Genomic DNA, 23,572 nt, shown 5'->3' on the forward strand with positions numbered 1-23,572 from the left:
GCAGACCGCAAGGCTGAACGTAATGAGTATTTAAACCAGATAAACTGCCTTCAGTTCATATCTGTCTACTGAGGTTGGTCACAGACAGGTAACTTCTGTAAAATGACTCATTTCAGTGACTGAGCAGCTCTGAGCAGAGCATCACTGGCGCCGGAGCAGCCGGCTGAGCAGGTCCGTCCCTGTCTCGAGGGGCTGGCATGCCAACTTGTCAGGCTCATTTCTCAGTGCATGGATTGGCAGGAACAGTGATGCCAACACTAGGCGACCAAGAGAAGAACAGGCTGTAGGAGATCACTACAGTAATCCAGGAAACCAGTTCTCTCCATTACGATCATACGCAGAAGGATGCATAAGTGTTTCCTAGGGGTCATATTTTACCCAGGGAGAATGCGTCCACTGCCTTAGACTTAGTCCATATTCACAAATCACATTTCAATAGCCGATCTTACTGATCACAAGATCTAAAGAGATGAAGAATATTTGTTCAATACACAGGAAAAACATCCACAGTTTGCCAAAGACATTTCACACCACACAGGATGGAACCACAATTAACTACTACATTAGTCCCTCCTAAGTGATTTTTCTCATCATTTCAATACATTTTCTCTACTAAATCAGTCCAGAGGCTAGAATATTAGGTTTTTTTGATCTGCTTTCAAATACAGAAAGGCAGTGAGACTACAAGTGCTGTATGAATTTATTACTTTAGAAAATACGTAAGTTAGCATACTCATATTCATATATACCGTATTTAAATTATTCTCCCTGCCATCTGTGGCAATGACTTTATGATGGCATGTTTTGAACAGGTATATATTTATATGGACTTGCTGCTTAACATTTCAGATCCTTTCTCTACACAGAGCTTTCCTCCTCCTCCTGCGACAGCAATACCACATTGCTACCGCATGTTTTTGCTCTCAGCATTTATCACTTTTCATGTCCCCTGATGCAAATGAGAGAAGTGGCAAGAATGATGGAGGGTTCACAGGCATTTGTTACTGTCAGAAAAGGCTTATATTATTGCCACAGGACCCTCCACCACCAAATCCTAGGGATCATAGAGGATGTCAGATCGCTTTACATTGCACCACGTACAATGTCAAACCCGCCTGCACTCAGAATAAAAGATTACGCCAGGCAGGAGCACCGAGAAGCCTCCCAGAAAGTGCCGCTCGAGAAATACAAGAAGATTCATGGGCACGTACAAAGCATCTGGACATTTCAGGAAAGTCACAATCCTTCACAGGCGATGACAAAGAGATGCCTTCACATGCAAAGAAAAGTTCAATTGGTTTTTAAACAACTGAGAAAGATTTAACTGACTCAGAACACAGGAAGTTTGCAGTAAGGTACTCTATTCAAATTTATTTATAAGTACACAAGTATAAGCATTTTCTGTTTTCTGGGAATAAGACAAGTGTAAATCACGCCAAAAAGATTCATTCAATTTCTGATAGTTTACAGTTTATCCCATATTATTTCTTTTCAAAGTTCTTGAAAGTATCACATACTATTTAAAGATGCATAATTCAACAATCCCTCTAGATGTTTAACAGAATGTTGTTTCATTCTTCACTCACAATTAGACTTTATACTTATGACTTTAACCCTCAATTATGAGCAGAGTTTGACTGCGTACCTGAAAGACTTTCAGAGACGTTTTATCTCTTGATGCAGGCCGTGAAAAAAATAATAAATCCATAATTGCTTGTCATTCAAAGAAAACTAAAAATCATTTTGGGGAAGATGCAAATTGAATTGCAATTCATCTCAATAACGTTAAGGTCGCAAGGAGGAGCGCCATGCACACGTACATCAGTGGCCTTCACCAGGCAGATGGAGGACAGCAGCCGTTCTGTGTATCGCTAGTCCCGAACACGCAGAGACCGAACCTGCCCTGCTCTTTGGGAGGAGGAGGAGGACGACCTGCAGTCTGTCGCTGGGGTGTTTGACTTCACTGCAATCAGGAGCATGTCACGAATCTTACACGTCATGGATAGGTTACGTGACTTTAGAAGTTCAATTTTACCCTCATATGGACCCCGTATGAGCTTTACCTAATCTCGCTGCTTTTTCCCCCCAAATAGTTATTTGTTAACTATTCTCACACAGCAGGAGGAGCAGCTCCAAGCCCTGGCATCTTGACCAGCTCAGCATTACACACATGCCCAGGCAAATCTGCTCTTAGCATGCAGCTCCTGCAGAAGCCGAAGAGAAAGCAGTAGATCACAAACGTCAGAAATTATTTTGGACAAACAAAATGACACTGTGTTGGACAACGCCGGCAAGGCAGCAGGAACCTACATGCTGTATATGATGAAGCTGTTATTTTATGTAAACACTGAAAAAAAGTACCTGGGTAGTATTTTAATTCACCCCACGTTTCCCAGCTCCACAGTGAAGGGAACATTATCCTGCTGTGATCAGCAGGGCCGGTCTCAAAGGGGGTCAGGCATCCAGCTGGCAGAAACTCTGCAAAGCATGAGTATGGTCTTTATGAATCCTAAAAGAAACATCAGCACCTTCCTCAGTGGACGGTATAACATGATAAAGGGCACCAGCGTGTCTCAGTAAGGAAACTCAAACATGTATGAAAACCTTTCTAGTAGAAGGGGAGGTGGGGAAAAAGATAACAAATTCTTTTGCTGAGAGCAGACACATCCAAGCAATGGCGGTACCTTCGTGCCTCAGCTTCCCAGCTTAGGAGCCGCTTAAGGAAAGGCAAGCGCCACAGCAGCTCTCCAAGGACAAACAGTTATGGCCTCTGAGCCCTGTCTATTACTATTCAAAATTCTTCCATAAGAAACAACTGAATTTTGTGGTCTCTTGAAAGGGTGCAGATTTCACTAGACTGACATTTTGGCCGCCTTTGGATTACATACCAATATCACTATTATCTTGACTACAAGTTGGGAGCTTTCTAATCCGATTCACTCCAGCTTATTGCTTAGGAAATCACCCATTAACGAACTCCCTGCTCTCACAACGCGTGCAGTTGGTTTGAGTTAACACAGCCTAATGGGTAAACAGCTGCAGGCTTCCTATGCAGAGAACAGTCCTGAAACCTGACCCAAAAGAGTGCTGGGGCAGGGCAGTAGTAAATATTTAAGATTTTTTCTTATTATTTCCTCTAAAGCACAAAGGTACTCAAATACACACTAGTTAAGTTTTCTTAAATGAGCTTCACCTCAAGCCTCCCCTCAGACTCAAACCAATATATGAGATTTCTTACAATAAAATCTAAATTAAGTTGTTACCTGCTTGTAGATGCTGTAGCAGCCAATAAAAGTAATGAATTAATATATGTAGTAGCCGCTCATCCCATCACCTCCCGACTGCCAAAATCTTTCTGGAAGCCCTAGAGCACAGAATATCATTTCCCTGATGCCACTGACACAAAATTGTATGCATGGCAAAACTAATTCATCCTGAAGCATGTAGCTTTTCAGGCACGTCAGGGGAATCTTCTTGTATTCATCAAAAAAATCCAACCAAAAAAAACAACTTTAATGCCTGTCTACATTTCTTTTTTCTTTAAAGGTTAAATCCAGAAGAAACTACATATTTTTTCCTCATAGGATATCTGGCCCTGTAATCCATCACATTTTCCTATCAGGAGTTACTCTGAACTAATAAGAAAATATACTGATTTTCACAGGGTAATATTTTTATAAAATTGAAGTTAAAGTGGTCAATGTTTTTAATTAAAGTGCTTATATTTTAAACTCATTTTAATACATGTACTGTTTATAGAACAAACAGCAGAAATACCTAGTTTAAGGTACCAAAGATTCCAGAAGTGCATGCCATGGCATTGCCTCTGCAATCTTTAATTACATCAACAGTTTCCCATGTGCTTCTGCCTCCCTCTGCACATGGGATGAATCCTTTTTACTTAATGAGCATGTATTTAATATTTTGGGTTTGCCTCATTTTTCAATGTGTGTCTGAGGCCTTATCTCCTGCCTACTGTCCAAACATTGCTCTGAATAAAGAATTTTTCATTTCCTTTGGGCTTTTCTCTGCTGTTTGTCACTATCTGAATGCCTCACAACATTAATTAAACTGACAAGGTAAGGCAGCAGTATTATCTCCATTTTACACATGGGTTACTGAGGCACAGAGAAGTTACAGTCAAAAGTAAAGCTAGCCATAAACTTCACAAAATTATTGTAATTGAAATACAAACTACAAAAGAAAGCATTGCCTTTAAATGAAAGCATTTAATGAAGACCTGAACAAGAACCACAGGTTCTGGGAGAATGAAGCAGAGAGTAAAAGGCCAGTGATTTCAGTCTGAAAACAGAAAATGGCATTTCCATTTAGCAAACACCTTTCAAAGTTTGACTCTACAGTACCAGCTTGAAAACTCAGGGCTACGGACTTGCAAGATTATTTTTGTTTGTTTGATTGCAGTTAAGAATAGCCACTCCTGTTGGATGTTCAATGCAGGGCTTCGCTACGCAAATGTGTTAAAGGAATTTGAAGCGAGCCAGCCCAAAGGCAGTGTTAAGGGATCCAAACTAAAGGTTTCTAAACCCCAGCATTGTTAAAGCAGCAAACGTCACTCTCTAAGTTCAGATAACTACAGGATCGATTTCGCATCCCTCTCTCTGTACGTGCCTCCGGAGCAGTGCGAAGAGCTCCGATGCTTTGATGGGATCTCTACTCTTCACTCCATCGTTCAGCTTTTCAATATTTTTCCTTGCCAGAATAAAAAGTTCAACTTAACCTTTGTAGCCGTGGAGCAATTGAGTGACAGATGTATCATCTGACAGGTCCGTGGCAGACCCCAACATCACTGACTGGCAAGGTAAAGGCAAGTTTACGTGCAAATTGCAAATTTTCTTAAGCTGCCGTCTTCACCCGTTGTGGATGAGAACTACTCAGGATAACCTGTAGGACCTAGAAAAATCAAGACAAATGTGACTGAGGGGTTTCTTTGCATTTTTTCCAGCTATAAACAGCCACTGAGTATTCCTACAAATTACATAAGTCTGTTCCGAACACAATCCTGCTCCTTCTTGATGCGGTGTCTTCTCGCATAAAAATTAATTGAAACAAATGAATCTAATAAAAGCCACTCAAATGAGGGGTAAATATGGGTGTCTGATTGTGTTTATGCAAGTAAGAGGTATTTCTGAACGCTCCGATAACTGTGGTCTCCCCTTGACAAGACAGCTATGTGACTTTATCCAAGTAGGTGCCTGGGTTTGATCCTTTACAAATACAGTTTCTCAAGGTAATTTTTAGACTTCAAAAGCCATCATTTTCAAAAATAAATGACAAAATATAAAGGCAAATTCCTTAAAATGCTTGCAGAAAGTGATGGTTTAAGGACTCAAATTGTTATGACATTTCTTCCGCAATTTCTCTGAAAATATTTTCCTATTACACATAACCTTCTAATCAGTTCCAGAATCGTCTACTACTTCCCTTGCTACAAACTGCTGTTAAAAAGGTGCAAGGTACTGATTACAAGAATACGCCTCAACTAAATCCCTTCACAGCATGTCAAGTGCACAAATATTTTAACAGCTAATGGCAAATTCCACAGCAATACATATATATATTTATTATTTTCAATCATTCAGGCCAGGGAGGTACGAATGAGGGCACTATCATTTAGGGCTGCAATTAATCATCCTGGACATTTCCTTGTCAGTGAACATAAATCAAGAAGCAAGTCTTCCCCTTATCTGAGTGATACGTAACCAGCATTAACACAGCGGCAGATCTAATGCTTCTTGTAACTGATATATATTTTATCTATCTTTGACACCTAAGATGCAGGGCTGTTTCACACGAGTGCCCTCCACCTCTGAATGCATTTTCTGGATGTAGAGCACATCCTTTAAAAATATTAACAGAGTAAAATAACAAGGCTCAAGAAAGACATCGCCGAACACCAAGATCTAAAGTTTCTGGAGTAAAAGAAAAACCTTTATACATCAATGCGAGGCACAACAAATACACATTAAAAATAAGATGGGATAAATGCCCGTTTGCAGGACAGCGTCGGGTAATTCCTAAGTCATAAAACAATTGTAAACCAGCCAGCGATTGAGCTCCATGTATGCCTTTGTTAAATAGCCACTGGGTCGGTAAGCGGAACATGCAAGTACAAACTAAGCTAAAAGCACTGCTAAAAAAAAGGAAGAAAACATGAAGAACAAGCTCATTATCTAAAAAATTTCTGTGACTCCATAGAACATCCCCCTGGTCAGGATATTCCAGTATAACTGGGGACAGGAACCTGGAAGCACAGAAAGCAGAGTGTTTTAAACTCATTTTGTGTGTGACCAAGTTTTTCCAGCCCCTGTGATTCTTAAAGGTGTAGATATCATCTCCTTTTCAAAAATAGATTTCATGGAGACAAATAGCCCAAAGAAAGCCAGGAAGCCAAGTTCAGTCTGAGCCCTGCTCCATCCGAGCTGACAGCATTCACTGCAGGTAGAGCGGGATCCGTAGGTGACCACCGGCGATGAGCGAGCGCCTCCCACGCAGCCGTAACCGCGATAATCACCGCTGCAGCTCAACCCGCTGCAAAAGGCTCCCACACCACCCTGCTGCTCCCCTCCACTACAGAGACTGGAATCTCTTCAGCCAACACAGCTGTGCCCACCTGGCACTGGGAGGTGAAAGCCCTAAATCGCCCTGGGACAGGAATGAAAGCGTCTTAACACTGCACCGGAGCCACCCTACATAAATCTTACCGGACTGGTGAACTGAATTCAATTTACCAGCTGCAGAGAGACTTGAAATTGTTAAAATACAATGACATGCTTAGTTAAATAAAGCAGAGAAGAATACAGTTACCATATAATTTTTTTTTTTTTTAATAAATTCTCAGCCCTGCCGAGGCCTGGCTCTGGGCTGCAGGGCTCAGGTACCACTCTGGTTCATGGCAGAGGGAACCATCATCCTCCTGGTATGACACTGCCTGTACGCCACTCTCAGTCACATAAGAAACATGAAATATGAACTACTAAACCTTCAAATCTTCATTCCTTTAAAAGGTTATTTCAAAATGTAATTCTAAGGGAGCATTTATGATCTTTAACATTTGCTCAGAGCTACCACAAACGCGCTAGAAGACACCTACCCAGCACATCCATGCTCAGCCAGGCTTATGAGACACCTGCATTTGAAGAGATACAAGTCTTACGCAAACAGCTTGTCTGAAATTCATTCAAAAGCTTGAACAACTTAAAAAATCTTGTTAGATTCTGGAAATAGCTGTCAATGTCATTTTATTTGACAGCTCTTCCATCTCCAGCTAACATCACATGCTTCCGGTATTATTCAAAGCATCTCCTGCCAGCAATAGTAACATTCATCAAAACACAAATTACTTGGGTATTACCGTGATCTACAGCTTGAATCTGGAGCAGGTTTAGGGCTGTTACTAGTATCTAAAAAGCACCCGAGAGAGAAATAACTGTAAGCAGCAGGTGTCTCAAGAAAACTCACACACTTTTGAGTCTTTTGAAGGGCCAAGCTGAACACAGCCCAGCCGATCTGCTCTGAAATGATAAAACCAGTCATGAATACAGCTCATCACCTGAGATAAAACCCAGTTTAATCTGCTCCCAAATTAATGCTCCCAAAGAGAGCATTAATCTTTTGGCATGCAAATATTTGCGATATCAGCACTTAAATTCTGCCAGTAATGGCTCAGCCTGTAACTTATTTCTTAGCATACTTATTCTCAGACTACAGATTTTATATCCAAAAATCAAACCTAAGCATACTGATTGCAATCTACCACAGAAAACAATAGTAAAATTTCTTATAATCACACAATTCTATCAACTGTATGTAGGGCAGAAAATATATACATACAACGGTATTACTGCCAGTACTCTAAGCGTTAAGGTGGAATTTTGCCCATAGGCAATAACAATAAACCCAAGTCTAAGATAATCCCTATGTAAATACTAAGCATACAACACGTGCTTTCAGCCTTTGATGGAAGCATTCTTCTCCAAAGCACAATTTACATTTAAATTCATATTGTAGGGAAACAAACACTAAAAATAAGTGTCAAGGATTTCTTCTTCACTGAATTGTTTCTTAATTAAATTGAAGTGGTTTGTCTAGCCATTGCACACTGTCATTGCCTTCCAAAAGTTACAAAAAATTCTTTATTTATGATATTTAACTACCAGGAAGTGCCACAAATCGCTTTTGTTAGGAAAATAAGAACAGGCTCTTTACAGTTATTTGCTGGGACACAGAAAATAAAAGGAAAGAAATCCCTACTGACGCGGCAGGTACGAGACAGTTCTGATGACATCCAGAAAAACCTACACGACCACATCATCTATCACCCTCCTGGGCCTCTCCCCACTCCAGAGGGAGCAGGGCGAGCACTCGGGGCTCTCCTCCGCAGGAATGTGGGGGCAGCGACCCCCCCCGCCCCGTCACATCTCTCTTAACATCAGCCCTAACACTTTCTTTGACCGACAGAGCCCGGCACCCTGGACACCCTACAGAGGATAACTACGACATTTAATCAATTCCTGGCCACTTAAGTGAAAAAAAGCTTCTTCGGCAATAGTGTTTCCCAAAAGGGAATACCTTCTAAACAAACTATATAACAGAAGAGTTTGAAGGATGCCGGTGACCCGGGTAAAGCTGGCAGCTGGGGAGAGCAGGGTGCGAAGCGTGCGTGGCTGGGAGGGAGGAGCGGCAGAGATGCTGCTCGCACACCTCTGCAGGACCAAGCCCTGACAGGCGAAACACGCACCCCGAGCATGCGTTACCTCGGAGAGCCGCTCGCGGTCCGAGCCAGCGGGTTTCAAAGCGGTTTTGCCAGAGTACGTAGGGAACATGTATCTGTTTGACCCTTTCCTTCGATGGCTGCTGGAACCAAGGATAGGTATTGCCACGGGCTGTTATATGCACACACTGAACAAATAAGTATTCTGAGCAGTACAGAAAACTGTTCAGTGGTTCCCTAGCAATATTTTCTTTTATTCTGGCAAAAAAGACATAGTAAAAACAAATTTAAGTGACTATCTTCTTTGCAGTTAATGTAGGAAAACAATTAAGTAATAAGATATCACTCAGGAGCCACACAGTCCCTGATGGCTGCACTTGAAAATTGCTCAAGTTAACAAAGCACCTTATATCACAACCTAAATTCCTTCATTACTGCCTCAAGTACCACAAATGAAAAGGAATCAGAGACTGTTTGCACTCACCGAGCTCAGCTGCAGCACCAAGCTATTTCAAAGCCAGATGTGTTAAGATCTCCCAGACTGATCAGGTTCATTTTTAATTCAGAAAAATCTGTTTCTGCACCTGGGTTTTATATCCTATTATGCTTCTAAAAGAACTTAAGACTGCATAGTTTTAGCCAACTTACTCTGCCAAGTGCATGCTGGTATAATTCCACTCCAGCTGACAGCATTACACAGAGAAATTTGACTCATCATATCTCGTTAGAGTTAAATGTGCTGCTAATCTGTGAGACCTTTTGCCTGACCCATCAAATCAGCTGGATACTTTCCCACCCTTTCTTCTTTTTAGCCTGATAACTAATTCGGAGTCATTAATTCTGCTTCATTAAAACCAAAAGTTGATCTGAAAAACAATAGCTGTTAGAGCTTATAATGGATCAAGCATCGCCTCCTCAATGAAGCAGCCAGATGACAGCAGAAGTCAGAATGTCATTTATTTTAAAATTATGACCCCCTTCATATTGATTTATTTTTCAGGTATTTTACACACATCTTTTCCTGGGTTAATATTTGGCCTAAAAGCCCGCGCTCAGCAGCCCAGTGCCACGACAGCGAGCCTCCCGCAGACACCCCACCAAGGGTGGGCGGGTGCTCGGTGGGACAGCTGCCTGGGGAAGGGGCACCCCATCTCTCCTGGCGGGGCAGGCTGAGGAGCCGTATCTCCAGGCTCCTCAGCTGGGAGCCTACAGCTCGGTTCAAATTTAACACAGCTTAAAAGCCGCCAGAAATTGTTACAACCTCGTTTCCTCGTTCAGGCAGTGGTGCCGATCCACCCGCTCTAGTCCAAAAGCGCAAAGTTATCGTCCCAAAACTTCCAGTTCTCAAGAAAGAAAAGGAATAATAATGACAGATTTCAAGGAAACTCAGACTCAGTGAAGTACTAAATACAACTCCTAATTTAAGCAGCATAAAGGCAAGAGGAATAAAAAGACATTGCCTTTTCTTGACACAAGCACAAACTTCCCCCATAACCAAAAAGGCAATAGCTGGGTGAAGGATTTTAATTTTCCCTTAGAGTCACTAATAAAGCTTTAATTCAGGATGCACCTGCATTTTCAGACCAAATTCCAGCTTAACAAATTTTTACCGAATTATTAAACCCCTGGTATGTATATATATATATATATAACAACATCAAGGAAGAAGAAAAGTTTAGCACCTCTTTGCTTCCTCTTCACTAAAGAATGAGCTACAACCATAGAGTTGCTAACAGGGTGACAAAATCGGTTAGACCTCAAGCTATAAAAAAGGAAAATTTAATGGGTAGCTAAATTAAATATTGTCATTCAGATTGGAGCAGGTAAAATTCCTCTCTGGTACTTGGGTAACTGGCGGTGCAATCTCAGAGCCCTTCGCAATTACCTTTGGAAACTCTCGAAGACTGGTGAAGGACCTCGGTGACAGGGAAAAGGCAAACAGGGTCCTGATTCAGAAAGGAAAATGGGAGCAAGAGGCAGGAAGCTACATATTAGCCAGCTCTACCTCCACCCCTGGAAACAGCTGGGAACAATCAGCTAGTGAGCAAAAACAAGGAGATGCACAACACCTGACATAGTTTTGTCCACAGCAAATCACATCAAGCCCATCTAGTTTCCTTCTGCAGGAAGATAACAGGATCAGTGGATAGTGCAGCCTTAGGTAAGGCAAGGATTTTTGACCCTGTCCCATATGATGTTGTCACGGGCCAGTGGTAGAAACCTGTGTCTTCAGGATGCTGAACTGCTTGCATAACCCACTGGGAAACTTGAAGAGCAATTACGGACGGCTCACTGTCAAACCACACACGTGTATCAAGGGAAGCCCACAGGGGTTTGCCCAGTTTCCAGCACAACTCAAAATTTTCACTAATGATTTGGGTGACGGACTAGAGAGTACGCTGATTAAACCTCCCGATGGCAGCAAGCTCAGAGTGACAACAACGTGGGAAGACAAGAGCAGAATTCAAAATGACCTTGCCAAACTTGAAAAACAGCCTGGAGGGGAAGGAAAAAAATATTCCCTAGCACCCAAAGGGATACAAATCAATCAAAACGAGTGCAGAATTGTGCGCATCGGGGCTCATACGGGATAGCACCCCCGTGCTTGCCAGAGCAACCCCGAAGAGCTGGTCACGCATCTGCTGACTTTGATAACCCTGAAGCTGTCACTGGCAGTGCTCGTCTTTCCAGACGGACTTGTTCCCCGTGTGACATACCAGAGGTCGTGCACGAGCCTGAAATGGCCGAAATTTTCCCAGTTTCCTCCTCCGTCACAAAAGCCGTTGGTTAAAATCGCTTCTACCTCACAGGAAATAAGCTGTGCAGCCGCTGCCATTAGCGTTAATGCAATCTTGATTACCAAGCCCTGCCCTGTGGGATGCCTGCTGTTTCTCAATATTTCTGTCTCGTAATGCCATCCCAGGAAAAGTTTGCCTTAATAAACCCTTACTATGACAGTTAAGAATAAGAAATCATACATCTCGTCTCCCTCAGCCTCACGCATGCATTGATTATAACCTAAGGAAGTTTATAAATATCAAGCGATGTGCTTAGAAATACCGACTAGGAAAACTCTCAGGAGTAATGATAAATCATGCCTCTAACGTCCTCATTTGTTTGCAAAAAAAAGAAATTATGCTATTAGTTGGGTAGCTCAATCCTGATCAATCAAAGCTTCAATAACAAAATCTGAAACTTTCAAAGGCAATGAAATTCTCTACTTTTTAACAGTTACGCTGGTAAAACCGAGCTTCACCTTAGGAGAGAAGTGATTAATAAAAGAGCGATGTTCCGTATTTTTTCCACAGATACTTCCCAAATCATTTCTCCAACCTTTAATCCCTGTGTCACAAAGCCAAGAAATAGAATTGCTCTTTAATTAAATCTGTGTTAGGAAGGGAAGACCTGCTTTCAAATTAAAACTGGTGTATACACGGGTAACGAAAATATGTATCCTGAAGCAGATGTACAGATGGATCGCGGTTTGCTTGAGCAGGCTCGTAGACTTTTGCTGGCAACATGAAGCCTTTCCATTTCGGGTGGCATTGCAATAAAAAGAGCTAAGCATGAGGAAGTACCACCATTGCATCAAGCCAAGGGAATGCTAACCTCAGCAACCGCTGCCCCTCAGCCTATTTTGCCTGTGAGCCTTGTGCCACAGGACCCGTAGGGTATCACCTGGAGCCTCTGCCAGGAGGTGCTGCTCCATAGCAGGGCTGCAGAAACAGAAATCCAAGAAACGCGGCCAAGTGTTCCTGGGAATGAGTAGAAAAGAAGGAAGTTTTGCAAAGGATAAACAGTGATTTGAGCGTGATGGAGCAGTGGCACAGGCTGCCCAGAGAGGCTGTGGGGTCCCTTCCCTGGAGACATTCACCCCCCGCCTGGACGCGGCCCTGTGCCCCTGCTCTGGGGGTGCCTGCTCACGCAGGGGGTGGGACGGGGTGAGCTCCAGAGGGCCCTTCCAACCCCTGCCAGTCTGGGATTCTGTGATGTCTTAAGTGCTAGAAAAGGAGGCTTTGGAAGCCATGTACCTGGAAAAATATGAGAATAATAGAGGTGTGTTCAGAGTCAGGGAGGAGATAATAACGTCCTTACTTAAAATGTTTAAAGTTAAATTAGAAAGAGTAATAGCAAATGTATTTTACACTAAGAGTGGAAAAAACATGGATTATTGAGGACTGCATAACTAATGATGCATTTGTATGATTTGTGATTTTCTAATATTAGTTTTATAAGATCTTTCAGTTAGAGACATTGGTACTGCATCAATCTGATTATCTCTAACACCGATAATAGCCAACAGGATATTCGGAGCAGGAGGGGAAATCCTTTAAAAAAGAAAGAAATATAGTTTGGGGTGGTACGAGTTTAATCTTTGCTATTAAGCCAAAAAGGAATCACCAGGGGTGAGCGGTATCCCAGGGAATACGAGCAGGGCTGGCTGACTCCCTTCTCTCTCTCTCTGCCACTTCTCAGCTGAGCTGGTGTCGCTCAGGACCCAGCACCCCTCCCTGCAGCTGAGGGTGCCCTGCGTACAGGGAGCGATGGAGCCTTCTCAAGTCCCTCTTTCCTCCGCTGGGTCCCATTTTCCCAGACAACCTGAATACACGTGCTTTCGGCATTTGGCTGGGGAGGGAAAAGGGCAAGAGCAGGCACCGTCCCGCCCCAGACCACTAAACAGACGATGACACCAGCCTGCGCTTCATGTGAGAGCAAGGTCCACCTTCCGCTGAAGACACCTACCTGTGCGAGCCATAACGCCGGCGTCACAAGGAGGTGGGGGAAGGCTGGCTGCCGGCGCACACATGTGGAGTAATTCAGGTCACACAAATAAAGGTCCTGAGCAATAGAGTCTTTAAAGAATACTAGAATAGCGCCTACATTTTTCCTCCTCTAAGTAAGACAAAGGTGATGGTAGGATTTTCCCTCCCACTTTGGCGTTACCTCAGTGCCAGGAATTTTCATTGACGATTACTTGGCCAACGTCGCAGCAGCAGGGTCTCGGGAGCTTTCTCCAGTGCTTTTTCTGAAACCGTCTCCTGCCGTACTCATCATGATCAATTGTATATCGCTTCCCCATGAGTAATAAAGCAATTCACTTCAGCCAGGCTTCCAAATTATATGGGAATCATGTTTATAACAAGTTTCTATTATTTGCATGCTTTTATTAGAACAAGAATAGCACCAATGAAGAACACAGTGTTCCTTTAAAATCCTGCTTTCAGAGCAGCAAACTTTGAAGGCAATCTCTGAAATATGTAATTTACAAAATTACTGTAATTGAGGTAACTGTTATATTGAGAGGTGTGTGAGTTCAGAAGCTTCCTATATAATGCATTTCTGTTTTAAAAATGCTATTTTCTCTCAAATAATGGAGTATACCTAATAACCCATCTTTCACCAATAACCCAAGTCAAGCAAGTGGCAAGGCCAAGTTGCAGAACTTGCTGAACTTGTCATTTTCTCATTTGTCAAGTAGATAGATGAAATAATTCAAATGAAATAAAAATTAGACCAAACCTTTATGCAGTCACCAACCTCTTCCGAGGTGTGAAGTTTCACTTGCCTCGGAGTAAAATGTTGTGTTTCAGCTACCTGAAAGACCAAAGAAGTGCTACAAATGGGCAGAGATTTTCTGTGGTCAGGTGATACAAATTTATTTCTTATAAGCAGGAAGCTCAGTACTCTTTCTATTATGCCTCAGGAGCGTGGGAAGACCAAAGAGACTTCAGTTGCTACTACATTACTCTTAAATGGTTAAGATTTAAGAAATGTTAGTATGTGTCAGTAAAGAAGTGGCCACCATTGTAATAAAAACTGTACCAGGCACGTAGCATAGGCACATAACAAACATTTTGATTCAGTTTTATTGGAAACTATAGTCATACCTTCAAAACGTTTAGTGAACTGGCATATTTCTACTGTCAGCGCTGTCTTAAAGAATGTTCAAAAACCTCTGCTGTTTGAAATGGCTGTTGTTCATCGACTTCCATAAAATAATTGGCACTATAATTTTATACCTGTCAAAAATCCAATATACAGCATTGACTAATTGCTATTTTGTGTGCTCAGAAAGGTATAAAATCAATTTAACCACTCTGGAAATCAACAAATTCTTTTGTGAAGCTGCAGAACAGTAAACATAATTATATTTACTACCGCCAGTCTTCATTTTTAGTCTTTGGCAGGGGGAGAAAATTTGCTTATATCATATATAATCTTATAACAATTCTGAGACCAATCTTGTAAAGTGCTTAAACCATGCTTACATTGCCAAGAGCCCTCGAAGCCTATTAGCTTCTACATGAATTTATGTTTTGCATGACTTCTGAAATGATGCAACCCCTCACCCCGCTGAATCCCCAGTGATTTGCATTTTCCTGTCCTGGTCTTCATACTGTACGTCTAAAACAAAGAACTTCAAAAAACTGTAAGCCTTTTAGGATTTGTATGTTTGAGTATGTGGCAAGGTGCTGTATTGGGTTTGCGTGGCCAGGTTTTGGTAGTGGGGGGCTATGGGGGTGGCTTCTGTGAGAAGCGGCCAGAACCTTCCCTGATGGCCAACAGAGCCAACGCCGGCCGTCTCCAAGATGGACCCACCGCTGGCCAAGGCCGAGCACATCAGCCATGGTGGCAGCGCCTCTGGGAGAACACATTTAAGAAGGAGGGGGAACCTGGCACAACTGCAGTGGAAGAGGGGAGTGAGAATATGTGAGAGGAACAGGCCTGCAGGCACCAAGGTCAGTGAAGGAGGAGGAGATGCTGCAGGGACTGGAGCAGAGGTTCCCCTGCAGCCCATGGTGAAGACCATGGTGAGGCCGGCTGTGCCTCTGCAGCCCAGGGAGGTTAGCAGAGAGCAGATATCCACCTGCAGCCCAGGAAGGACCCCACGCTGGAGCAGGTGGATGCCCAAAGGAGGCTGTGACCCTGTGGGAAGCCCATGCTGCAGCAGGCTCCTGGCAGGAGCTGTGGACCCCTGGAGAGAGGAGCCCAGGCTGGAGCAGGTTTGCTGGCACGACTTGTGACCCCATGGGGGACCCACGCCGGAGCAGCCTGTTCCTGAAGGGCTGCACCCCATGGAAGGGACCCACGCTGGGGCAGTTTGTGAAGAATTTTGACCTGTGGGAAGGACTCACTTTGGAGAAGTTCATGGAGGACTGTCTGCTGTCGGAGGGACCTCACGCTGGAGCAGAGGAAGAGTATGAGGAGTCCTCGCCCTGAGGAGGAAGGAGCGGCAGACACAACATGTGATGAGCTGGCCCCAAGCTCCATTCCCCACCCCCCTGCGCCGCTGGCGGGGAGGAGGTGGAGAAATGGGGAGCGGAGTTGAGCCTGAGAAGAAGGGAGGGGTGGGGGAAGGTGGCTTTAAAATTTGGTTTTATTTCTCATTATCCTACTCTGATTTGATTGGTAACAAATTAAACTAATTTCCCCAAGTTGAGCCTGTTTTGCCTGTGACAGTAACTGCTGAGTGATCTCTCCTTGCCCTTATCTCGACCCACGAGCTTTCCATTATATTTTCTCTCCCCTGTCCTGCTGAGGAGGGGAGTGATGGAGCGGCTTCGGTGGGCACCAGGCATCCAGCCAGGGTCAACCCAGCGTAGGCACATACAAAGTGTGTGATTTGACAGACTATTGAAAGAGATGCAAAAAGCACTGGGAAATACTCCATATTTTGTGTGCCTCACATTAAACAGCCTCATTCAGTCTCATCAGTTGGCATGTACAGAGCATGAAATAACGTTATTTTCTTCTTCCTGTGCCTCCTGTTACTATGCTCTAACACTGCTCCCACTGAAGGAAGTAACAAAACTTCTCCTCTGGAAACATTTTCCATTAATGCCACTTTTATTCGAGCCTGGAAAGAAAAGAATGAAGCTTGAAGTGCTACCATCAAATTTCATGTCTCTGTATTTCAAATAACAATGCATCTGCCCTAATTTTACAACATATTTGGACAGAATGTTTTCTTCTGTGAAAATAACACTTCCAGTGCTACTGACTGTGGGATTTACTGGCAATTAAAGCATATTCTTGTAGATGCAAGAAGTAAGGGCGAAGGAAAAATAGTTACAAACTGAAATAAAAATGTTGTTAGCAACAGGTAAAAAGAGGAAGGATGCCATTCGCTGCAGAAAGCTGTTGCACTGAGCAGCTGTGCAAGCACAGATTTCCACGGCTTGCAATAATAGTTTTGCAATAAAAGAAACAAACAAGGGCGCTAATGGTCTGGTAGCTGAGGAAAATAAATGTTATGTACATTCTTAAATACGTTTCTGTTTCTAATATATCAGTAAGGTACCACGTGTCCAGCAGAAGTTAGAGTCAGCATCAGTCACAGAATCACAGAATGGTTTGGGTTGGAAGGGAGCTCTAGAGGCCACTAGCCCAACCCCCCTGCAGTGAGCAGGGACATCCCCAACGAGACCAGGTTGCTCAGAGCCCCGTCCAGCCTGGCCTGGAATGTCTGTAGGGATGGGGCATCTACAGCCTCTCCGGGCAACCTGGGCCAGGGTTTCACCACCCTCATAGCAAAAAAATTTTTCCTTATATCCAGCCTAAATCTCCCCTCCTTTAGTTTAAACCATCACCCCTTGTCCTGTCACAACAGGCCTTGCTAAGGAGGTTGTCCCCATCCTTCCTATAGTCCCCTTTAAGCACTGGAAGGCCACAATAAGGTCTCCCCGCAGCCTTCCCTTCCCCAGGCTGAACAACCCCAGCTCCCCCAGCCCGGCCTCGCAGCAGAGGGGCTCGAGCCCTCTGACCATTTTTGTGGCTTCCTCTGGCCCCGCTCCAACAGCCCCATGCCCTTCCCATGCTGAGGAGCCCAGAGCTGGAGGCAGCGCTGCAGGGGGGCCTCCCCAGAGCAGAGGGGCAGCACCCCCTCCCTCGCCCTGCTGCCCGCGCTGCTGGGGATGCGGCCCAGGGCATGGCTGGCTTCTGGGCTGCGAGCGCACATTGTTGGCTCATGCCCAGCTTTTCACCCCCCAGCACCCCCGAGTCCTCCTCTGCAGGGCTGCTCTCAGTCCCTCCATCCCCCAGCCCGTGCTGGTACCGGGGGCTGCCCTGACCCAGGGGCAGGACCTTGCACTTGGCCTTGTTGAGCCTCATAAGGTTCTCCCAGGCCCACCTCTCCAGCTTGTCCAGGTCTCTCTGGGTGACATCCCATCCTTCTGGCACATCAGCTGCCCCGCTCAGCTTGGTGTCATCTACAAACTGGCTGAGGGGGCACTCGATCCCACTGTGTGTCACTGATGAAGATACTAAACAGCACTGGCCCCAGTACAGACCCCTGAGGGACACCCCTTGTCACTGGTCTCCATCTGGACATTGAGCCATTGACCTCTGGATGCGACAAGCCAGCCAGTTCCTTATCCACCAAACAGTCCACCCATCTAAAAGGAAATAAGCCAGAGGCCCGCTGGCGCCTGCAACGTCCCGGAGGCAGGGGCTGCGGGAGGAGGGATGCGGCGCTCGGCCATCGCAAGGCTCGTGCGCGCAGCCCGGCTGCTGAGCTGCAGCTGCTGTGCAAAGGAAGCTTACCTCTAGCAGGGTTGTCAGATTTCATACACAATAAAAAGCCCTTGCCACTTCGCTACCCAGTGCTGTGTATTTTTTAATATAAAGAAAGCATTTTACTGAAATGAGCTTGAATTGCAAGGGCATAAACATACCCTGATAATTAAGGCCAAATGATGCAACATATAACTGCTTTTGCCGAGACGTAACAGCCAGCTCCATCAGTGGTCTCACTTTCTAAGAGACATTACCTGTTCCAGAACGATCGGACTTTAAGTAAAAACCCACATCCTTTCCTACTCTTTGATACAACACAAAGTAATCTCTTCTCTTTGTATTTGCTGTCTTAATACATTTAAGCAATTAATCCATAACGTGACAGAGGCAGCACAAAAAGAGACTTACAGCTTAGTTTTAATAAGCATTAATACATTTATGCTGGTTTTGGCAGACCAGCCTTCTACTAGTACTTGGCTTCCCAGATTACATCCATGAAAATTAACGATCTGTCACCAGACTTGCCTATGTTCTAATGAAGTAGTTAGTCAAGTACGAGTAAAGTCAGGTGTAAGAAGCTGCCTCTTCCCATTTGCAATAAAGCCTTTCTCCCTATTTTGCTTACAAATTGAATTAGTTGACAGTAAAAATTTAATTACTGTCAGGCACCATCTTCGTATTTGTGATCAAATAAGCGCGTCTCTGTGAGCTTTGTAGTCCCTTGCTCTACTGAAATGGGAGAGAAGTAAGATAAACCTAGCTGACTATCAGAATAGATTTATAATTATTGTTTTCTCCAAGGAAAAAATTATTGGGGAAAAGGAGTTTTTTTTCTTTAATTTAAATAAAAAAGATTATTTTAGCAGTCTGATAGCAGCATTGCCATTTCACGTCTAAACTGGAGGGACACAATTACATCTAGCTAATACGTTGTGCTTGAGCCAAACAGAGGGACAAAGATTTAATAACAGAGGTCACCTTTGTGCAGAGGTCCACGCTCCTAAGGATGTACTGCAGGAGAGCACGGGAGGATCGCAAGGCAGGCAACCTGCTGCTTAGCACAGGCGTCGTGCAACACCTACAGCAGCTGGACAGCAAGAAGACAGGGTGAAAGCACGTCAAACAAAGCAAATCTCAGCTGTGTCACCACAAATTTGTCTTACCTACTGCTAATCCATTCCAGTCCAAATCTGAGTTGGTTTTAGGATTTATTCTACGACAGCTTTTCTCTCACTGGCTATTTCTGTCTGTTACAAGACTTACCCTTTCTTTCCCTGCCCCGGGTTAGGGCTGCCTTGCTGACACCCTTCCAGTGGCCACATTAGAGCTCCTGGCCCTGAAACCGCAGCAGCTCCGTGTGATGTGAGCACGGAGAGGGGACACAGCCTGTGAGAAGGGCTTGCATTTTCCAAGCGCAAAATATAAATGGAGATATTTGAATTACGCAGGAAAAGACTGAGTCTTGCTGAGGGACTGAGGGAAGTGTGTTGGAATTAGACCTAACCACGGGCTAATATACATGTTTCAGAGTCAGAGATGTTTACAGTATAATTCATGCCTCAGGAGGTTTTCTGGGACATGCTAAAGTGCAGGAGAAGAGGGTTCTTCGGAGCATCTCTGCTCGGGGCTAACGCATTCAGTAGCTGCTCTGAGGCAGAAATCATGCAGCCAGCCTGTCATGTGCACCATGCCATCGAGCCGTTGAGGACCCTTGCTGCCTCTACACTGGCAGTGTCCTAGCTCTTCGTTATTTTTGGGTCAAAGCCAAAAAAAAGGTCCCCGAGGATCAAGAATAGCATCATGAAAGAGAATAACATGCACAGGACTGCGCTGGGAAAAAAAGATAGAAAAATAGGTCTGGAAAGGGTCTGAGGAGGTCATCCTGCCCACGATGGCCTTGCTCGGCTCATGTCAACTGGCAAGAAGTGCCAGCAATTAAGAGCTTGGCTTCCCCAGGAAGCACAATCCGCACTTCTCTTGCAGAGTGACGTCAGCTGCGTCACATACCGTCACTGTGGAATTCACCCCACCTACTGCAAGGGAACACAACTAAAAAGACCGGGAACTAAAAGAAAATGAAGTATTTGCTGTCTAAACACAGTACTCAAGAGAAAGCTGCTAAAAATGTATTCTTATTTGATCACAGAAATATAAATGCTCAAAACGTCTCAATAGCTTTAACACAATCACATAGGACGCTAAAATAGTCACACCCCAGTATAACACGCGTTGGATCTGAAAGGCAGAATAACCTGAATATACTCCACTTATTGTATTTGAAAATACATTATACTTTTCTTCGTAATGAAGGGAGCATTTTGGTTCTCTTTTGTACCATTTTTCTAGCACTCTCACTTCAAAAAAAGATGTACAAGCAAGTCTAAAAACTTTGATTTCTTGCTCTAAAATCCTGTGAAAATATTTTCCTTAAATCTGGTTTTCAGCAATATCCCTTAAACAGTCCCTGAAATATCAGTCAGGACGTGTTTCCCATGCTATGAGGATATATATGTAGCATAAATATATCCATGCCTTGAAGACCTCGTAATTTCAACAGATATGACAATCTATTATTAATGTCCCTGCAACTGAAATCAGAACTGTGTTGAACTGTGCCAGAGCTAATAACAGCACTTCGCTGACAGACAGCATCCACAGATCGGCTAATCACATAAACACTTAGCTTCCTGATTGTTTATGGGCGATAACACTCCTGCATACACATAAAAATTGTCGCATATTAACCCCGATTCAAGGCGTTTTCTTACAAAAGTTCAGAAGAAGTCTAAGGGCAATGCCAAGCTAAATTAATGCGTTGCCTGAGCACAAAGAGCTACGGAGATGCCTTTCCCCTGCAGAAAGAGAGACGCCACAGGTCGCTGCAGGGTTTGCATCCCCTCCCACTGGTCCTGGTGGGAATGGGGATGTGCTGGGGACCTTTCCCCCTAAGGGGTGCCATCCTCACGTAAAAGCATGGCATCCCTCAAGCCTCCATGGCCATGCTAATACCAGCCCAAGTATGGTGATAAACGCTACCCATTCAGCTCATTGTATTTTCATAATCAATCTTTCAGCTTATAATAGGGCAGAACATCTTCATGGCCCATGCACAGCTTTCAGGAAAAGCAGGGAAAAATAAAAGGGATATTGCATTACAGTCCTGATAATTGATATTGATATTGCGGCTACAACGCATTGATTAACGCGGGGTTTCTGCCTCCTGTTGCCTCTGGCAGGAGCTCGCCGACCCCCCGCAGCGTGGGCACAGCCGCAGGCAGGACTCGTGCAGTGTCACCATAGGTTGGCCATGAAACGGTGGCCAGGGATGGCGACCACGCTCGGGGAAAAGGGCTGTGTGCCAGCAAGTGAAGTCACAGGGGTCGGCGAGGAGGGTGTCCTGCAGGCCACGGACCTCTTCCAGTAACAGAAGGAAAGGTGGCCTGATGGGAAGCACAGGTATGCTCCACGTTTTGAAAGCAAAACCTGCAGGACCCACAGAGACCCCACCACGTCCTGCTCCCGCAACTTTCCAGCTCCCATTACAGATGGACTTCTCTTGAATGATTGGACTATGGTCCACTGAGTTCAAAATCTAAAGCATTTCTCTCTACCTGACTTCTCCCAGTCAGATCATACATCAAACAAATCCTCAGGGACAATCCAAACCCCATCAGCCTCCAAGAAGCTTTTTTTTCATCTGTAACAGCAAGACATTTCTGAAAGCTGGAAAAACAGTTATGCACTTCTCTGCACTTTTCCTCGCTCTGGTGTGATAGCTATCATTATGTTAATGATTTCTTTCTCTTCCCCCCCCCAACCGCCCCCCCAGTACTGACATGTTTAGCATTTCTCAAATCCTCTCTGCAGCAGTAGGCGCCGTTTCAGATGGCAGAACTGAACCAACATACAACAGAGGAAACTTGGCGCATTCTCTTCTGAAGCCTGTCATTTTACTTCCTTGCTGTCTTTATTATTTGTACTGGAAATGAAAAGTCTGGGCTGAGATTTGTGGGTTCTTCCCATCAACGGTAACCCAGACATTCACCATCCATGCGTCTTGATAATTAAAATACATAGCAAATATTGGCTTCCCCCCTACCAGGCCATTGGAGGTCACGTGCAAAAGAGACTTAGGCTGCTGGGGCAGTTTCTTTTTCCACAAATCCTGGGTATTTTCAATACTTTGCTAAAATGTGTTAATAAATGGCCCTTTCGTTCCTCATCTCACATGTCTACTCACCTCTTGATAACTCCCAAGAAGCACCTAATGACTTTGATGGGCAGCTGGATGCAGAGCAGCAACAGAGCCCCAAAGCTTTTCCTCCGAGCTCTACGGTGAGCCCAACACTAAGCTTTGGGGCAGTAAAATTCAAAATATCCTCTTTACTCGTTGGCTGCAACCTGGACAATCCTGTTTCCATTTATGTCTGTGATAATCAGCTCACCTGCATAGAGAAAATCGAGGACAGTTGAGTGCAGCAGAATAAGCAGATATGAAAAGTCCTGCTCCATCCTCACGGCTTAGCACCTGCTCCGGAGCTTTCCTTATGGAGTTTTCCATGCTCTGAATTAGTAATTTCCCTGTGGACCTTTTTTCTATGGCACTGATCATAACGTTTTCTCAGTGTTTCATTTGCCAGTACTACATTTATTTGCACAACCACCCTGTGGGGTAAGGTTATATTATTGTGCCCGCCAAAGCCCAGAATAAAAGGTCAAAAATACCCCCAAAGTTGGGTGATGAGTCTGAGGTTTTATAACGTGTAATTTTTCAGAGTACTTATCATTTTGGAGTACGCCACAGGCAGAGTGCAGCATGCAGGATTTTTAACTGAAGCTGTTGTGTGCTGGAGAGGACCGAGGTAAATGGGTACCTGTTGCACAGACTCTCAGCGTCGGGATGTTTTTTCGTTAGAGTAATAGTAAAAACTACAGAGAACAATTCAAAATCAGCTTCTATTTCACCAATTCCTGGGGGAAAAAAAACAGTCCAAAACCATCTGTTTTCTAAAAACACCTCTCTGACATTGAACAAACATCAGTTAATCCCGACAGAACAGCAAACACTCGGTGTTTACACAGCAGTAGAAGTGAAGCAGTAGGAAAAATGGGATTTTTAATATTCTCTACCTCCAGGAGCAAAAAGCACAGCAGCGTATTTTTCAAAACTGCTTCTTCGTGCATATGCACGAAACACGTATAGCAGTGTGGAACGAGCTCTTCTTTCCACAGGTAGCTCAGTTTTCACACATAAAAGAAAAAAACCAGCTTTTTTTTATTTTTTAAATAGCCATAGCGCATGTCGTTGCCTTTAAATTCAGGCAG

At 44.1% G+C, this 23,572-nt stretch overlaps 1 long non-coding RNA gene across 4 annotated transcripts in view; it reads right to left on the minus strand.

The window, feature by feature from the left end:
* Positions 1–23,206, minus strand: part of LOC142058441 (uncharacterized) — a 61,110-nt gene extending 37,904 nt beyond the window's left edge. For all 4 annotated transcript variants that reach the window (XR_012660989.1, XR_012660988.1, XR_012660987.1 and 1 more), the window contains exons 1-2: positions 23,122–23,206; positions 22,488–22,692 (exon numbers count right to left, since the gene is read on the minus strand). This is a non-coding gene — a long non-coding RNA (uncharacterized LOC142058441). The remainder of the gene's footprint in view (positions 1–22,487; positions 22,693–23,121) is intronic.
* Between the last annotated feature and the right edge of the window lie 366 nt (positions 23,207–23,572).

Source organism: Phalacrocorax aristotelis, chromosome 6 (assembly GCF_949628215.1).
Source record: "Phalacrocorax aristotelis chromosome 6, bGulAri2.1, whole genome shotgun sequence".
Classification (NCBI taxonomy): domain Eukaryota; kingdom Metazoa; phylum Chordata; class Aves; order Suliformes; family Phalacrocoracidae; genus Phalacrocorax; species Phalacrocorax aristotelis.